Source organism: Chinchilla lanigera, unplaced genomic scaffold, assembly GCF_000276665.1.
Source record: "Chinchilla lanigera isolate Chin_1 unplaced genomic scaffold, ChiLan1.0 scaffold00097, whole genome shotgun sequence".
NCBI classification, from domain to species: Eukaryota; Metazoa; Chordata; class Mammalia; order Rodentia; family Chinchillidae; genus Chinchilla; species Chinchilla lanigera.
In genome coordinates this window covers 6,327,039-6,346,580 of record NW_004955498.1, presented here as the reverse complement: position 1 = coordinate 6,346,580, position 19,542 = coordinate 6,327,039, and the positions used below count along the sequence as shown (strand labels likewise).

General features: G+C 44.2%; 1 protein-coding gene across 3 annotated transcripts in view; it reads right to left on the bottom strand.

Moving 5' to 3' along the window:
• Positions 1–17,179, bottom strand: part of Mtm1 (myotubularin 1) — a 115,307-nt gene extending 98,128 nt beyond the window's left edge. For 2 of the 3 annotated variants that reach the window (XM_005406416.2, XM_005406418.2), the window contains exon 1: positions 17,108–17,179. The gene's annotated coding sequence lies outside the window, so the exon portion shown is untranslated. Of the gene's footprint in view, positions 1–16,049; positions 16,152–17,107 lie in introns of those variants that run through there. The other variant, XM_005406417.2, reaches the window with a different exon arrangement.
• Positions 17,180–19,542: the final 2,363 nt, after the last annotated feature.

The window sequence follows — 19,542 nt, the reverse complement described above, 5'->3', positions numbered from 1 at the left end:
CACATGGCATCGTCCCTGGGAGTCTGTGTTTTCTCGTGTGTTCTCTTCTAATGACACCAGTCATGGTAGGTTACAGGCCTACCCTTCTCCAGTACGACCTCACCACAGCCCTTGGAGCGTAAGACTAATTTTGTCATCGAGGCACATAAATGTGGGTCTATAAGACCGACGTTTATTCTTTAGAATATTTCAATTGATGAATTATTCATTATAATTTTATGACTTGTATTATATTAAACAATGAATACTTCATAGGAAAAATATCACAAAAATGAAGTATTGCATTTTCAATTTTATTTATAAAAAAGCATCAAAATTTTCAACATTGACTGGATTTTGGTGCAGAAAGTCTAAAAAAGAACATCAGATATAAATTCCCATATGAGCTACAATGAAAATACCAATAGCATTCCACAAAAATATAATCTTTAGTTCAATCATCACACCTAAGGCAGTCTGCACACACGACCACAGCACATTCTATGTACACGCGTCGCTCACACTGATAGAACATGTATTTGCTTTCCTGGCCTTTTTGTAGGACATACTTGACATCTCAGTGGTCTTGCTGTTTTGGAGGGAGGTTCTTATTATATTATACAGTGTGGAGTAAAGAGGAACATAAAATATCAATAAATTATTAAACTCTTAATATGTATTTTGCTTTTAGAATAGACACCAACATTTTCACATCAGCTTTGTACCTCCTTACAAAACCTAAAAGATAACATCAGAAATAAATTCCTATATGAGCTACAATGAAGATACCAATAAAACTTGTGATGGATTAACTAACGCTCAACTTGGAACACCCAGCTGAACTGAGTCAGCGTGGTGCTGGGTGTGAAAGGCCCACCTGAGGATTGCTGTCAACAGCACAAAAGCAGAACTGGAAGGGAAGATGGTGTGCTATGGATTCTCCTGGAGGAGCTTGTCATGCTGATTTTCCTGATACAAACTCAGCCATTCTCACCTTTGGAGGAGCTCGTGCCCTCGCTGTCGCTGAAGATGGCTGCAGTTCTTTTTGGGGAGCTCTGGTCCTGACCTGGCACGTCTCTTCTTGGCTCCAGTGCAGATCCCTCAGCCTGGTGGCACAGATCCTTTATCTCATTGGTGCAGACTTTCTAGCTTCCACCGCTGGCCTTTGGGCCTTCCCAGTGCAGATCCTTAGTATAGACTTGCATGTGGCATTGTTGTGGGCTCTAGGCCTCCAGCTGGACTTGTGGAGGACACTGCCATGGGCTCTAGGTCTTCAGCTGGACTCATGCAGGACATTACTGTGGGATCCAGGGCCTCAGCTGGATTCTTTGGGTCTCTAGTGTGTGGACAGGTCACTTACAGTCTTTTGCATTTGATTCTTTGGATGAACATTATAAAATAATCTATAAATTATGTGTCTTGTATTAAATCTATTTTCTTACAAACCCTGACTAGAACAGAACTCTACCACAAAGATAAGCTTTGCTTTAACTATCACACCCCAGGCAGTTTCCACACATGACAACCGCATGTTCTATGCACGTCTTGCTTACATGGGCAGCACGTGTGCTTAGCTTTCCTTTCCTGTGGCACAGGCCATTCTCGTCACCTCTCTTGTTTTGTCAGGAGTTCCCTACTATATTGTACAACATACACTTAACGGGGAAATAAGGTATCAATAAAATATCGAATATGTAATGAGCGCTTAGACTAGACACTAACATTTTCACATCAGCTCTTCACTTGCTTACAAAACTTAAAACATCAAAAATAAAAACCTACGTGAACTACAGCGTAAAAATAAACAAAAGTCTACCACAGAAATAAGCTTTGCTTCAACTGTCATACCCAAGGCAGTCTTCATACACGACAACTGCGAGTTTCATGCGCAAGTATCACTTACACTGAGAGTATGTATGTTTTATTTTCCTGTACTATTTTTTGGTACCGGAAATCGAACTCAGGACCTTGAGCTTGCCAGGCGGGCGCTGTGCTGCTGAGCTCTCTCCCCGGCCCTCCTGTACTTTCCTGTAGGGCAAAGTTGACATCTTCTTTGTTTCACTGCTGGCATAGTAGGTCTAGGTCTTTGTGATGCTGCGCGTGCTTGTTCACCTGTCAGCTCACCAGTGTGCTCCACAATTTTTTTTGCATAGTTCCCTGGGCAGAAACATTTTATTTTCCTCTGCTGTAAATGATCTCTTATAATCCAATCCTCTAAGAAAATTTCTCTGTAATATTTTGCACTTGTTATTTTCTTTGTAAAGTATCAAACTATTTATGCTACACGTTTAGGATCCAGTAAAGCACAACCATTGGCCAATGCTTTGTGTTTCAAGTGACATCACAGTTGCTGCATAACTCATCAACAAGCATGTACTCCATATTGTTTTTTTTGTTTTTGTTTGTTTGGTTTTTCTCCGGTACCAGGAACCGAACTCATGACCTTGCGCTTGCCAGGCAGGCACTTTGCCGCTGAGCTAAATCCCCAGCCCCCCATATTCAGTTTTGTCGTTGAAAGTTTCCATCTCAGGCTTCCATTTTGTCGAGGTTTCCCTATCAATATTTCCATCATGGTGCAATGTTAACATCAGCAGTACCAGTTTCCTTTTCTTTGCCATATACAAGCCCAATGTTGTATCTTTCTAAAATTCAAAGGCTGTACTATACAATTCTGTTTTGAAATTGCAACATTTCATCCGGAATTTCTGCTTTGTTCCTGCCTACAGTTCCTGCGCTGGTCAACTTGTGCTTTGTTAGCAAATGTGACATCAATTGGAAACCAGTAAGCCAACTGTTGAATGTCACATTCTGATTAGTTTGGGAGACGGGAGCAACAACTCTGTTCACGACATCATTTGGTTTGTTACTGTATGAGTAAGGACCTGATGGCTGAGTTCCAGGGTAACTGTCTAGACTGAAACAGTAATAAGTCTTCGCATCTACAAGGGCATACATTTTTATGCCTTCTTTTGACCCATCACTTTTCTGTCTTTCACATTCCTGCGATCACCATGAGAAATCTGTGCTAAGTACAGCAGACTTATGAATGCCTTCAGTTCAGCTAGTGAGGTGTCATACTAAATACATTTTTGAATATGGCTATTGGTGTATATAGAATGCTTCACTTGCATTTCAGCCTCTGTGTATTTCACAGCATCTTGTAGCACCTTCTCTGTTACAATTTCCAACACTGAAAGGCAGTGCTGGCATTCTGTCCAATATGTTTGACCCCTGCCAAGACCTTCACTATATTTTTGGACCTTGTTCTAACATTGGATCAATCATCTCACTTGGTTGTGTGGCCATTTTGCAACATTTCAACTAGTCAAATATGCACTCACATTGCTGTTTGCTTCACTATCTGAATCAAGGAGGTCTGCATTCCCTGTGTCTGTATCAGTGGATCCTTGCTCCATTTCACTGTCGTAGGAACTTTGGCACACACGGCCAATGTCAAAGTCATCATCATCATTATCATTACACACCCACACCACTCTTCTGTTATGAAAGCATGCATTTTACCATAATGGATCATCTTCATCATCCATGCATGAGTAATCTGATGATTCACTTTTGACCTCATCTAAAACTTGCAAATCTGGTTTTTCATGTGCCATTATACCGAACTGGGCTACTTCTACCACAAGAAAAAACAAAAGAAAACTTTCTTTTTTAAAAACAAATCCTGGCCTATATAATCCCAGCACTCGGGAGGCTGAGGCAGGAGGATCTTGTGAGTTCGAGGCCAGCCTGGGTTACAAAGTGAGTTCCAGACCAGCCTGAACTGCATAGCAAGTCCCTGTCTCAAAAAGACAAAAAAAAAATATCCTGGAATGTTGTGGGTCTCCTGGAAGCTCTGTGATGCTTGGGTAAACACGCGCAAAACCAGTTAGACGGAGCATAAGGGTGGGTCCAAGTCTCATTTTGACACTTTTGCACATGTGCACACTACTTGCTGTTCATCATACCAAGTAGGTAGACACATAGATTGCAACCTGTGTCCATCAGAGCAAGGTACTGAGATGCACAACCAGCTACTATAATGCTAAAGTACAAATTTACAGTAGAACAGTAAGGGATGGATCCACTGGACCCAGGCTTAAACCTGGAGGAACTAGTTACATTTGTATATACTTTCCAAGTAAGATCACATTCTGAGGGTAGGCCTTCAATGTATCTTTTGGGGGGACACAATTCACCCCATAAGACTAGGTTAGCCACATAAATCTACCAAATAGTCATAACATATGATTACATTCAGAGCTACTTGATTTGTCCCATCTATAAGCACCCAGTGAACTGCAATATTCATATGGCTTCCTAGAAGAAATAATGAAATGACCCCAGGACAACCATCTCGGAGTCATTCATCCTTCAATCAGCATATGTTATTACTAAATCCTGTTTCCATAGGGTTCAAAACCAGTCAGTAAATATATGCTGGGCCACCATTCTGGACCACAATAGATGATTCTCCCCCAAATTGAGATAAGTCTTGAGATAATGAACAAATATAAGATGATTCACATAGCAATAAGGATAATAAACAGGAATATGAAAATTGAATAGGAATAAAGATGGTAAAAGAGGCAATTTGACATCAATGAAATAGAGCATCTGCTTAAAGATAATGATTATAGTTTCCATTTTCCAATTGTCTGCTACCTACCAGGCACTGTTCTAAGCACACAAGGTCATTTAACCCTCATCGACAACCTTAGGGAGCAACTAGTTTTACTCCCTTTGTATACCAACTGACAGACACGAGGAATAGAAGGTTAAACAACCTGTCCACTAGTAACTGTCAAAGATGAAACGGACACTTACCGGATGCCTGGCATTCTAATTCTCGAATTGATGATCAAATAAGAGGACATTAAGCTTTCTGCTTAAGCCATTTAATTAAAAATTTTTCCTGGAATTTCATCTATGTAATAGTCTGACAAAGAGAACCTTAGCCTTTGTTTTAAAGTAAACAAAGAGACCTCCCCATCCATGTCCACGAAGCACTGAAACAGTACCCTGTCTTGTTTGTGCACTGCAATACTCCCTGTGTCATGGAAGTCTACATTAAAAGTATATTAAATGAAGGGAAAGTTTTATTACTAGTGAGCAAAAACAGAATAAGTATCCCATGAAGTGTGACTGTAATGTAATGAAGCATTTGTTCAAAAGCCTATTGGGGTTACAGGTAGCAAAATGAGTTATTCATCCAAGTAATTCCCTTCAATGGTGCACATCCATTTCAGCCATGCTGTCACTAAAGTATGCTTCAAATTCTTCCTTTGAATCTGACCTTAGAGGTTAAAGCTACATAAGACACCAGCTCATGAATTTTAAACCAAATCCATTTTTAAACCAAAAATAATGCTCTTCACAGCACTGTGCTCACTCTGTATTTAATACATGTGCCTCATAGTGAGCTAGGCCTAGAGCCAAATGCTGAATCCTCACTCAAAGACTGATACCATTGGGAGTATATTTTTAAAGCACCATGGTCTCGGAAGTCAATTCCAAAAAGTTCCAAAACGGGCTGAATAATTTTGATTCGGTGCTTTCTGACCTTACTTTACATAGGTTTGGAGGACGCTGCATAGGGTCTCTTAATTCTTGAAAAGGTTAGTCTTGACTCATCTTAATTAGGCCTAATTTACAAGAGCAGGTCGACCACGGAGGTTAGCAGAGATCTGCAGTAAGAGCAGTAACTTGCCTGGCAGGACAGGCATTTTGTGGTAAGAGAGGAGTGTCCAAAGGGAATCCCCAAAGACTGGCTTAATTAGGGTCCTAGGAGACTCAGAAAGAGAAAGACTTGCAGAGATCCAGAGAGTATGGATAATAGTCCTCCTCCTACTTGGGCAGTTAGCTAATTTTCCAGCCATACGTACAAGTAACCACTCACCTGTTACAGCGGAAGGTGAAAGGACTGATCTCATACATTTACTGAACTTGGCACTATTGGCACAGAAGGTCGCACAGATATGAAAGAAATAATCTAAGAAAAAAGGGCAGAGATGAAGCAAAGAGATAAAGAGGAACAAAAACTGATGTTGACAGAGCAGCAAAGAAAGAAAAGATGAAGAAACTCCAGGTCTAAAATGATATATATGGACCTGACAGAGAATTTTCATGCAAAAGAACAGTATGTGCTGCTGCACAGAGGAATAAAAAGAATTCCTAAGCTCCAGAAGGAAATTCTGTTATCAACACTAGAAGGAAAAGCTGGGGAGTAGAGGCTGGGAATGGGTATGGAAGTGCTAACACCGTCAACCGGGTGTTCATACCATCTTCCTGAGGGCTGCATCCAAGACATGGCTCCTACAAACATAATTCAGCATCCAATCCAGAGTTTTAAAGTGCTCAGCAAAGTAGGAACAGCGCCTACGAAAACCTACAGCTGACACTGCAGGGAGCAGCTGAAGCTGGAAATCAAGCACGTGCAGGGTTGAGCCAAAACCTGGGGAGAACACGGGCAGCTCCTGGAGCCATGAAAGCAAGCCGTTCCAGCTTGTAAGCCAGTTGTTAGGCAGGAGGCTGAAACTGACATCAACCTTCTGAGTGTATAAATGGTTCTTGGGCAGTTCTTCTCCTCCCATCAAGAGAGAGGACTTCCACCGGATCTCAGCCTTGTCTCCTGTCTCTCTTTTCCTCATCTCGATCTGTTTCTGCTCGGGATCACCAAGAGCCCCGAGTCGCGACAGACATCACACTTAATGGAGAAAATTTCTCACTAGGAGTGGGAAGGGCAAGGACAGCCACTCTCATTATTCACATCTAACATCTTTTAGGGATCTTAGCAAGTTCAATAAGTCAAGCAAAAGAAATACAAGGCATAACATGCCATACTGGAAAGCATGAAGTAAAAGTATTTGTATACAACATGGTAACAGATGTAAAAAAATCCTGAAATACTACAGAAAAACTACTAAAAAGTAAATTTAGGAAGGTTGCATGATACACAAGGCCAATATAAAATTAGTAGTAGTTGTATTTTTTAGTAGTATTTGTATTGTTAACAATGAATAAACGGACATGCAAATATTAAAATGCCATTTGCAGTAACAGAAAGAATGAAGTATTTAGGGGTGCACTGAACAAAATATGTACAAGAACCATGTACTAGCCGGGCGTGGTGACACATGCCTGTAATCTCAGCACTCAGGAGGCTGAGGCAGGAGGATACCTCTGAGTTCAAGACCAGCCTGGGTTGTTACAAAGTGAGCTCAAGGCCAGCCTGAACTGCATAGCAAGACTCTGTCTCAAAAAGACCAAACACACACACACACACACACACACACACACACACAAACCACCATGTACTGAAAACTAAAGTACTGCTGAGAGAAGTCAACGAGCTAAATATATGGAGAAATACACCATGCTTAAGGATCAGAAGACTTGTGACTGTCATGTCAGTATTGATCTATAAAGTCAATGGAAGGCCTGTCACAATCCCAGTGGGCTTTGTTATCAAAACGGACAAGATGATTCTAAACTTTCTATGGAAACACAGAGGACCAAGAATAGTCAAAGCAACCTTGGGGGAAAAAAGAACAAAGCTGGAGTGCTTCCACTACCTGATTTCCACACTTATATAATACCTCACTAATCAAGACAGTATAGTATTGGTATAAAGACAGACACACAGATCAGTGGAATAGAACAGAGTTCATAATTAAGCTCATTTTTTTTGAGGTCCTACCAAAGATTAATAGACTTTCAATGAAGGTAAAAAAGTGATTCAATGGGAAAGTGGCGTTATCTACAAATGATGCTGGGAAAATTTGATGTCTTAATGAAAGAAAAACTAAATCTTACCCTTATTTCACACAGTAATAAAAAATGAACTTGAAGTGGAACACAGATGTATTAGTTTTATATTCCTGCATTACAAACTTGGTAGCTGTGAACCGCATCCATCGGTTACATCCCGGTTTGCATGAGTCAGGAGTCTGGGCTCAGCTTAGCTGGGCTCTCCGCTGAGGATCCCACAGGTGGCAGTTAAGGCGGCGTGGTCCGCTCACACTCTCACGCGGAGGCTCACTGGGCAGACCTGATGCGAAGCTCCTTCAGGTTGCTGGCAGGACTCATTTCCATGAGTCTGCGTGGCAGAGAGCCTGGGCAGATCTTAAGAGAGCCCTGCTTTCCTCAACACAGCTGCTGGCACTGACAAACCAATAAGGAGAATCTCTCGTTGCCATGAGGACCTGTATTGTCTTTCAAAGGTTTTCTGCTGATTAATTCAGGCCTTCCTCCAGGATAATCTCTTTGTTAACTCAGAACCAATGCTCCTGACCTTCCATCTGCAGAACCCTACACGTTTTCCATATTCCACCGGCTAGAAGCAAGTCTCAGGTCCCCTCAACATCCAACGTGAGGAGACAATGGGGAACTCCGGGGGCTGGGAACGGGGGGAGGGGGGGTGCAGCCAAGGGTCTGTCTGCCACAACAGATAGAAACGTAAAAGCTAGAACTAAGAAGTTCCAGAGGGGAATGAGGGACAGTTCTCATGGACCTAAATTGGGCAAAGATTCCTTAGAAAACAAGCCCATAGGGGAAAAATAAATAAGACTTCATCAAATTAAAACTCTTTGGCACAGTTAAGAAAATGAAAGGGAATATGGCCCAGTGATGTCTTGCCTAAGTACAGTATTTACACATGGCAAATGAAAACACGTGTCCACACAAAGACCACACGAGTGTTCACAGTAGCTTCACTCATAATGGTCCAAAACTGAATCAAGGCAAACGCTCACTGACCAGTGAACATTATATCCATACTCTGGAATACTACTCAGCAACAGGAAGCCAGCAACCACTGATACACCCAACGACACAAAGATGAATACAAGAAGTGTTATGCTCAGTGAAAGAAGCTAGGCACACAAGAATATATAAACATATCCTTGACACATTTCAAAGAACTAATAGCATTACCTCACATTCTCTGGCCATGATGAAGTTAAATTAATTCCTAGTTTTGAAAATACAATTGCAGCCAGGTGTGGTGGTGCACCTGCAGTCCCAGCACTTGGGAGGCTGAGGCAGGAGTATTGCCATGAGTTCAAGGCCAGCCTAGGCTACATAGTGAGTTCAAGGTCAGCCTGAACTGAACGACGCAGGAAGACCCTGTCTCAATATATATATTGCATATATATATATATGCAAATTTAAAAATGCACTTCTAAGCAGCTCACAGGTGAATGAATGAGTCACAATGGAAATCAGAATATACTACAACTAAATAATGAAAGTACTGTTTTGAAAAATCCAAGCGGTGAAATAAATTCAAAGACAGGAGAAAATGGGTGATTTTTAAAAATATATTTTAAGTAAAAAGCCAGAGTATGAATAGTGTGCGAAGGTGGCTTTTCTGAATGTAAGAAATGGGGGGGGGGAATACACACATACACGTGTGTATTTGTGCTTATTCAAACTTACAAAAGAAGAACAAAGTAACAAAAGTGATGAGGGGAGCAGCATGTCTGCCCAGAGACAGGACTGAAGCCGGACTTCCTGAATTGAATGTAACCTGCTGTAAAGTTTGACTCTTACATCATACAACATTTTAAAAGTCAAAAATAAATGAACAGAATCATTACCAAGTTCTTCCCATAAGCACAACTGACAAACCTCTGGTAAGATCGACCAAGGAAACGAGAAGGCACAAATAACAGTAGGATACAGGAATGAAAAGGCAGCTGTGGATATGGCCAATATCAACCGGCTGGCTCTATGTACCAGTTCTATTGTCATTCAAGGGACACACAATCTCAGTCTTACACAAACTTTCAGAAACAGAAGTGGGAATATCACAACTCACTTTATCAGGCTAGCAGAATGATGGGGCTACACCAGACAAAGACTGTATAGGAAAACGACACTCACAGGTATAGATATTAAAACCCTGAAAAAAATACTGCCAATCAAATCTGGTAGTGGTACTGTACCTCGTACTCATCATTAATTGGCTCTGGGAGGCGCGGCGAATACCAAAGTAATTGTTTTGGCTGGAAAGGGTGTCGAGTCACAAGGTACTGGACACCCACAAGTTCCAGCTTGCAACTGGAGCACCAAACCAACCACGAGGACTGGGACAAAGTTTTCACATCAAAACATGTCAAGCACGCAGTCAAGTATGTACCAAAGTATGAGTAGTAAGAAAGATGATGACCACAGTGGCTTCATCCCAGCAATCCAAATTGAACCCCATGCTACAAAAGTGTATCAGAAAAATCCCTTAAAACAGCCCACCACATCAACAGGCTCAAGGAGGGGAAAAAAACAGGTCTCCATAAAGGCACCAATGGGATTGGATAAAACTCAACATCCATTTACAACCCTCCCGAGTGTACATGAGAGGCGTGTTTACACGCAAACTAAAGTAAATAGAACACGAAGAAGCTCTGGAAAGAGACACCCTCTCCAACAAAGATCCTGGGACCCAGCCCAGAGCTCCTGCCTCAGAAACTCCAGGCATGACACCAGGGCACTTGTCACAGTGCAAAAGCCCCTGGGGTCATTCTGACGGGACCCACATCCCAGCAGCCCGGGCATTGCTAGGGAGCCTGCTGGAAAGGAGACAGGCAGAACCTGTGTTTCTTTCCGCCTCCCTGGCCCAAGTGATTCCTAACCCGGTAAAGCTGGAGAAGGCTCCAGAAGAAGCCATAATCACCGGGAGGGCTGCTAAAATTGCCCGGGTCAGTTTCGCCCCAGATTAATTAAATCCCAATGGCTGTGGGTGGGGCTCAGGCACCAGGTATTTAAGACTCCCTGGGGGGTTCTAATGTGCAGCCAGCATGGTAAACCACTGCTCTCTAGAATTCCCAAGATGAGGAAACCTCTTTTTAGGAACTCCAAGTGAGAGCTTATCGCCCCAAGAAAAAAAACATGCATTCACACATACCAACTGCGCCTTCTTAATGCAGCTTACACAACTGCAGAAGAGAACCTGGCGTCCTGACAGCCCCATGAAGCTGCAGTGGAGGGTGTGACCCAGAAGTCAGATTCACCTGGGCTTAGAAGCAGCTGCTTCCTAGGCACCCCACCTTGGACCTAAACTCTTTAGAAGAAACTCAGCGGGAATATGATCAGTTTCTACCTCAAAGAAACATTGTAAGGACTCAAACGAGACGTTATGCAAAAGCAATGGGCCAAGGTCTTGACAAGGATCATGCCTAACATTAAGGAAAGCTATTACTGACAGTCAATCGGATGAAATGATCAGCAAATCAAGGCCAAAAGGTAGCTCTCAAAGCCACGCTGTCTGGCACTCTAGCAACCAGTACAGTCAACAAAGCCAAATGGAGATACACTGTAAGCGTAAAATATAAGAGGGGTTTGGTAACGGTACACATTACATTGATGACATATTCAATGCACTTTGCACCTACTGGGTTAAATAAAACATATTAAAATTAATCACCTGTTTTTTTCTTGTGACTACTAAGAAATTTTAAATTATGCATATGGCTCGCATTCATCTCCAAGGTTCAGGAAGCCAGGATATGAACTAGTATTTTCAGATCAGCTGTTTTTGTCTTTTTAAATTTTATACAATCACTTGGGGTATCGTTAAAATGCAGGTTCTGGGGCTCAGGATATAGCTCAGTGGCACAGTGCCTTCCTGGCAAGCTCGAGGTCCTGAGTTTGATTCCTAGTACCAAAAAAAAAAAAAGAAAAGAAAAAAATGCAGATTTTGATGAAGTATTCTGCTGGGGTTCTTAGTGGGTATGGGCCAGGGTCTGCAATTCTGCATTTCTCACAAGCTTCCAGGAGCAGCTACTGAGCAGTGAGGACATGCAGACAACCTTTACCAACAAAGGTGGGCATTAGGTATTCATGATATGCGTAACAGTGAGGGCAACCCTTGGGGAAATTATCAGAGTTGCTAGTAGGAAGAAAGGAAATGTCCTGCAGAATTAAGACTCAGCCTCAACTTTCAAAACTTCTGCACTCTCTTGCACTTAGGGATCCAAAGAAGTGGGGAGGGACACAGGCTTTCTCTCCCACACCTGGAATCACGCCTGTGTGCAAGGGACACCTCAGAACGAGGAAGCTCAAAATGGAAAATTAGCAGGGGTTCCTCGGACCCTGCCAGTCCCATAACTAGTGCCGATGGCAGGCCCTCCTGGGCAGACTTTCCTCCTCCTTGTGCCCCACAAATAGTCCTGAGCAACGGGTACGCTGTGTCATGGCCAGGGGCACTGGTACAGGTACACTTCTTTTTTTTTTTTTTTTTTTTTTTTTTGGTTTTTCTCCGGTACCAGGAACCGAACTCACGACCTTGCGCTTGCCAGGCAGGCGCTTTTGCCGCTGAGCTAAATCCCCAGCCCCAGGTACACTTCTTACTTCAGTCACCGCGCTGGGGCCAATGCCAGGCCTGCTGGGATTAAGTGCAATCCTTATTCTCTGAAATCTCCACCTAAGTAATTTCAGGACCATAAAGGAATGTAAAGGTCATTTAAGGGAATGTAAAGCACCACCGCCCAGTGCTAAGAATGTCTTTTATAACCCACCTCTGCCCCAGTCGCTCCCAGGAAGGGGAAAGGATGTCACTGATGTGGCAGCCCATTCCATTTCAAGACGCTGGGGGAAACTGAGCACTTCTTCTCACCCAAAATTCAAGGACATGATATCAAAATGTAACAGTCCTCCCACGAAAGAAGACACCACTGTGTGTTGTCAAGGTTTCCACAAGGGGGTAAGAGCTGAGTGTGTTCCAAAGAAGTTACTTTTATTTTTACTTTCAATTATCACCCTTCAACTTCCCTTAGCCCTTCCTACCCCAAACAGACCTGCAAGCAAAGCAAAAACCCCCGCTACACTCAAACTGCTCATGACAGAGTCCAAATATCAAGGAACTGTGAAGAAAGGGGCGACAAAGCAATGTGTGAGGAGTTTCCCATCACTGAATTCAAAGAACTGCCTTATTCGCTTGCTATTTGACCATGCAAAGAAAGGCTAAAGCACGAGCTCTAGTTCATCTTGCAGAGGAGCAGCAAGATCTCTAGGCATACAATAGAATGATTATAACAAACATGTCCAAACAATTCTAAGCTGCACCCCCTCCCAACCAGTTCAAGTCAATGAATGTTTACTAAATGTCTACTGCGTGCACTGGCCAGGTCTGGTTTCACACACCCAGAAACGTGCCTCCGACCTCAGCCCTCTTTTATGACAAGCTTGGAAGATGAAAACAATTCTCACCGAAATCTGCAGTGGGTAACTATCAGGACAGAGTCAAGGAACAACAACACTGAACTAATGTAAGCACATGAAACTGCAGGGAGCTCTGCATGGAGACATTTCAGTATACTGAGAAACAGGTACAAGACAGAAAAAAAAGGACCCTGAGCCCGTGTAATGCAGGAGCACAGAAGAGGTGCTGACCCAGAGAACAACTACTTCTCCCAATCCCTTCTTCAGAGTCTCCGTCACTTTTCCACAGAACTTAGGAGCGCAAGCATTCAGTCCAGCGTAGTCTGAGGAATGCAGCAGGCCCTCAAACTGACTGAGGAGTGGCTGGGTCTTGATCAGAGTAAGGCAAGACTTCCGATCTGAGACACTTGGAAAAGACACAGGTAACATTTCCTGGTGTGCTTTGCCCTGTCATTGTCTCACACCTGCTGGATATACACTGCTACCATCTTAGGAATAAACAAAACACAAACTTGTAAAGTGTACTGACGGCTTTGGGTCCACTTGGGCAAGGCAAGAGAACACCAGCATACTTCAATATTTCAATGCTGAGAGAAGAGGGAGACTGAGGCAAAGAAGCCACACCTACTTCTACAGGGACAATAAGCCAAGAATAGGAAGGATGGCTGCTCTCCATTAGCAATGGCTTACATAACACATTGGTGCAGTAATGATAATGCTTTGTGTCTTGCAAAGGACCCTGATGCACATCGGACTCTAGAAAGCAGCAGGTAGGGCAGGCTTTATGAGCTCTGTCTTATGGAAGAGCTACCAGCAGTGAGGTAAAATGACTTGTCCAGAGTCACGGAGAACTGGGACTTGAACCCAGCGCTCAGAACCCAAGTACAGGAAGCTTCCTACCACCTTGCTCCAATGTCACCTGAAATTAACAGCTCCCACCAATAATGAAATGCAGAGAAACGTCCAGAAAATCCAGGTTCCAGGATTTCTAAAAGTTTGTAAGGACATGACTATGGCCATTTTTTTCTGAAAAGAGTTCCAAATTGTTCAAGCCAATAATGGTCAACTTTTCCCGAATGCCTATGAAGACTATTTGAAGCACTTAATAGAGATTATCCACTCAGTCCTTGCAACAGCCCTTTGAGAAAGTACTATTATTATCTTCACTTTACAGATAAGGAAACTGAGGCACAGAAGTAACTTGCCCATGATCTCAGGAAATAATAGAGACAGGATTCAAATCTGAGGAAACCACACCAATCCAGAGTCCATGCTTTGTAGGCAAATGACAGTCCCTGTCCCCCATCTACCAAGGAGAAATAAATGAACTGAGAAAGTAGAAAATAAAGAAAGCAGAACTTAAAAGAAGTCAGAACAGGGAAGAGAAATTACTAAAAAATAATGAAAACAGCTTATTGTTCTGTTATAAAATTGGATAACTTTAGAAAGAACTAGAAACTCCAGGGGCTGGGGATTTAGCTCAGCGGCAAAAGCGCCTGCCTAGCAAGCGCAAGGTCATGAGTTCGGTTCCCGGTACCGGAGAAAAAAAAAAAAAAAAAAAAAAAAAAGAAATAGAAACTCCAGCCTTTGGCATCCTCTGGCCACTGGTTAAAAATGTCACCTACTGAGTCTTGAAGAGTCTGTTTTTCTCTTTATTTTGGAGCTCTCAAGAAGATCAACAGCCACGTTTTCCGTGGTTTCTAAAGTAACTACATTTTGTAAATCCTCCCCTCATTTTGGAGAAGGAATACTGGAATATTTTTGGAACTGCAATCATTTTCAGAACCTGTAAAAACTTTGAGTTTTGCTTTGAAGCCACTGACTACAGAAAATACAAAAAAAACCTGAGAGGTATAAATACATGCACTTTCAGTGAGTTCTCATTCATGCCATTTTATTAGTGAGTGCTCTTGTCCCCGAGAACTTGAGCGCTTCTTCACTCTGGAGCTATTTCAAAACGAGCTTATTTCTTTACGAACCAAATGACACACAGATTGACAATTAGTTTGGAGAACAGGTTCCCACTACAAAGCAGCACACAGAAGACAGCCCCTTGTGGAAGGTGGCCTCAGGGTGCAGCAGGTGCTGGCATGAAATCAACCACCAACACTGACCTCTTCTGAGCCATCTTCTGCAGTTCGAGTGTGCTAGCTACGTAGGGAAAGAGCAAGTGATCAGAAAAGGATCTCCCTCAGTAATTGGAATCAGTGCTCGCCTTCAAGAAAGAAAACAATGCGTGTAAAAATAAGGCTGGGATGAACTTATCCAACAGGCACTCACGGGAGAAATGATGACTCCAGAGAATCTCTTGGATTCAGGCAGATTTACTTTTGGATTTATTTGCTTTAATGGAGCAGCAGCTGACAATCTAAAACTAGCCATTCAAAGTGATGCCTAAGTCATTCCCGATCATACTAGCCTGTTTTTGTCATTGTAGAGTTTCAGAGATTTCTTTTTTATGGCATTCGCTTCTGTCAGAAAATACAGCACTGCTTATTTTTTATTGCCTGCCTCCTGGTGCATAAACTCTACTAGGCCTTATCAGGGTGCACTCTGCTATCTTCCCAGCGCTTAGGCACACTGTGTTTATTGAATGAACGAAACCACCAACAACTTGATAAATACAAGTTAGACTTTTAAGGGAAGAAGACCAATCATGTAATAACCATACTCAAATCTATAAGCACCAATGAATGTTATTCACCTTCAGGCACTTCAGGAGCCTGCCATGTACACCACCTGTCTGAACTTCCCTTCATGGTGTGGAAGCTCTTAAGGGTACATTTGATTTTGCTCAGACAATCCCCAGAAGGGCAGAAAAAGAAGTCATTCTGAGTGAAACCTGATGAATACCTGATTCTCCCACTGTATACGTTGGGTGAAAGCCAAATGTGGATATGTAGGTAACAAACCTGATTTTCTGAGTTGGTTCTGAAGGAAATCCAAGATGGTATGAACTACAGCAAAACCACTGGCTCGGTGCGAAGGCTTTAAGGTGGACACTTCAGAAGGAATAAAACTGAGCTGTAATGGTAAAAAGAACCCAGACGAGACAGGCACCAAGATACTCCGGAGACTTGGCTTGTGATAATAGCTTTGCCATTAACTTGCCTGGCTCACGTCGGCCTCTCAGAGCCTCAGTTCCCTCATCTAGGAAACAAACTACACGAACTTCAAGGTCCCAGTCAGTTCTAAACTGCTACAATTCCACCCTCATGATCTGGTTTAAAATTCAGGCACGACACACCTCGTCGCACACGCTGTATTCGTTCATAAAGCCCCTAACAGGAGTCTTTAGAGCAGCTTCACTTCATATTTGCTTAGGCAAATACTAAAATTAGTTTTCACTTCCTGAGCGCAGCAAAAGACAGTTAAGGGAGGCAACCCGGCCAAGAGCGCTTGCTCCTGCCTGTGCATACTTCCGACTGCGTATCAGGGAACTAACCGTTCCTCCTCAGATCTTTCCTCAACTGTTGCAAAAGCAGATAAAGCAGTGCGTGACACAAAACACCGGCCGAGAGCGGGGATCAAGGCCACTCTGCGGGGCCCCCAGGGGATGCGGCGGGTGCCCATCCCGCCGAGGGCCAGCGCAAGGACCAGCCGCGGCGCGGCGGGGAGGCAGGGTGGCCGCCTGGCCCGCTCGCCTCCCCGGGACGGGAAAGCAAGTACACTCAGCAGCTGCGACGTCCGATCCCAGTCTCCCGGCCCGCCAGCCCGATTCCGGTCCTGACCTTCGCCCAGGGAGAACAGGGGAAGCCGGAGGCACCTGCCTGCAGCTCCCCGGCCTCAAACCCTCACCCGCCGGGACAGCGGAGGCGCTCGGGTGCACCCCACCCCCACCCGCGGGTGCGGTGAGGCCCCGCGCGATTCGTCGGCCCCGGGGGTCCCAACTTCCTCCTGTCGGCACCCCCCATCACGGGTCCCCGCAGCACCCGGCTCAGAGCCAGGTCGGCTGTGAACGCGCACCCACCTCGGGCTCCGGGCGCCTCCGCCGTTGCCAGGCTGCTCGGCTCCCGGGCCCTGCTCCGCCCCCTCCAGGGTCCGCCCCGCCCCCGCGGCCTCCACGCCCCCGACCGCCGCCGGCTGCCCTCCTCCGTCCGCCGGTTGGCGAAGATAGATCACGTGACATGGGTGGGACGGGCGGAAGGCGCCTGGGGAGCCGTTCCGAGGGGCGGGGCTCTTCCCCCGCGAGGCTGCTGGGAAGCCCTTTTTGAAGGTTCCAGCTCGTGGAGGCATCTGGGAATTGTAGTTTGCAATATGGTGCCGGGAGTGGGCAGGGCCAAGACGCCAGGGGCCACCCCTGTGAGGGAAGTTGGAGCCAGCGCCCAGCGGAGGCGGCTGGGAAGCGTAGTTCCAGGACTCTTGTCTGGGTTTCGCTGTTCTTCTCCAATAAAGGGGAAGTCCACAGGAAATCTTCCCTAAACAAAACTTTTTGCGGATGTCCTTAATTTGAGCTATCACTCAGTCCGTAGGGTTGGCTGCAGGAAATTGAGATACTATGAGGGAAAAAGAAAACTTTAACTGACTCTGGTGCAAGACCTGCAATCCACAAACCCAACTAATATAATGGCTGGGTGTCCCTCCTGTGGTACAGCATCTTCCCGAGAATGCTACTGAGGCTTAATGAAAGGAAGCATTTCAGTTCAAAACGTCTTCATTTTGGCGTTTGGGTCCCATGACCATTAATACAGTAATTATAAAGTGAAAGGGAAAAAAGAAAGATAAACTTCCAGAAGACAATTGGGTGTGTAATCAAATAAAGCAATCTGGCACATAGAAGGGTGTGTATAATATCCCCTGTGCCACATAATAATTATACATGAGCACTGTGAGTGAATAGGATTACTTTATCATGATCTTTTTTACTCTTGTGTTAGTTCTTCGGCATCTAAAAATAGCTGTTTTGCCTGATACTAGAAATAAACAATTCATAAGTCTTAAATTTCGCACCATTCTGAGGTGATGGAATCAGTGTCCAGATCCTTCCTACCTAGGACATGAACTGTCCCTTTGTCCAGCTGCATGCACTATTGGATCCACACTATGCACACTACAGGTCTGCTAGTCACTTAGTGGCTGCCTCAGTTATCAGATCGATAGTCAGGGTATTACAGTGTATCTGTTCAAGTAGCCCTTACTCTACTTAATAATGGCCTCAAAGTCCAATAGCAGTGATGCTACAATTTTATTAAAGTATAATGTTATAATTGTTCTATTTTGCTATTAATTGTGGTTGTTAACCTCTTACTGTGCCTAACTTATAAATTAAACTTTATCACAGGCATATGTGTATAGGAAAAAAAATTGGTACCACCCAGGGCTTCAGGCATCCACTGGACTGGACTGTATCCCTCAGGATAAAGGGGATCACTATATATATATATATATATATATATATATATATATACACACACACACACACACACACACAAATATGCCCTATTGAAGAGCCAAGACTTCTTACATCAGTAGCAACGCCTTCCGAATCCTACCCAATTCACTTCCTCCAGGATGCCTCTATTCTGCTCACCCCAAGTTCTGCTCTGTTCACAGGGAACTTTTTTCTATTCTCTGGATGCTTCGGGATTTTTTTTCCTCCAGCCCTTCCCACTTGTTCCTTTCTCTGGGATTGGCCAAACTCCAGAGAGAGCAGAATAGGAGTTGCTCCTGGCCCAGGCCAACTCAGAAGCTCCCCCTGAGCTTTTGTGGCTGTACTGATGTCATCATTTCCCTGTGAGTCTGCCCTGCCAACTCCCCTCCCCAGACCATGAACTTCTTTGAATCACATTCACATTTGTGCTGGTTTTCAAAGCATGCTCATTAAATTTGCATGCCAGAGAGGCTCCCTGGTGGGCTGCTAAATCACTGGATTCCCAGCCTCTGTGCATCTTGGGGCAGAGTAACAGAGGAAAGTGTGGATGAGTCAAGCAAGAGCAACAGCAGGGCGGGAGACCTTGTATATAGCAGGTGTGAGTTAACTGTAGAAGGGGAAGTTAAAGCCATTGGTCAAACTGGGGTGTATGGGATGGGGGACAGTCCTCATCCTAAAAGGGACTTTTCCCAGGGTCCAGCTGGATCCTGTCCCACCTGTGTGGCGATGAGGTCCAAATAGAAAGGGGCTGTAGAGAAGAGGCACCTCTGGCCTGGGAAATAGAGACTGTGGCCCCTGCTGTGTCTGCCTCATACTAAGTGCAGAGATCAAATAAGTGAACAGATGTGGAAGCGCTTTACCACCCTGCAGTTGGCAAGGTTGCAGGATTCCTGACCAAGTGCTGCTCTCCTGAGGGGTGTGTGTGTGTGTGTGTGTGTGTGTGTGTGTGTGCTGAGAGCTTCTCGGGCCTTCCTGCATTTTATGCATACATTCCGGTAGACTGGGGAGTCGGGTGGGGAGATGGCTGACTCCCC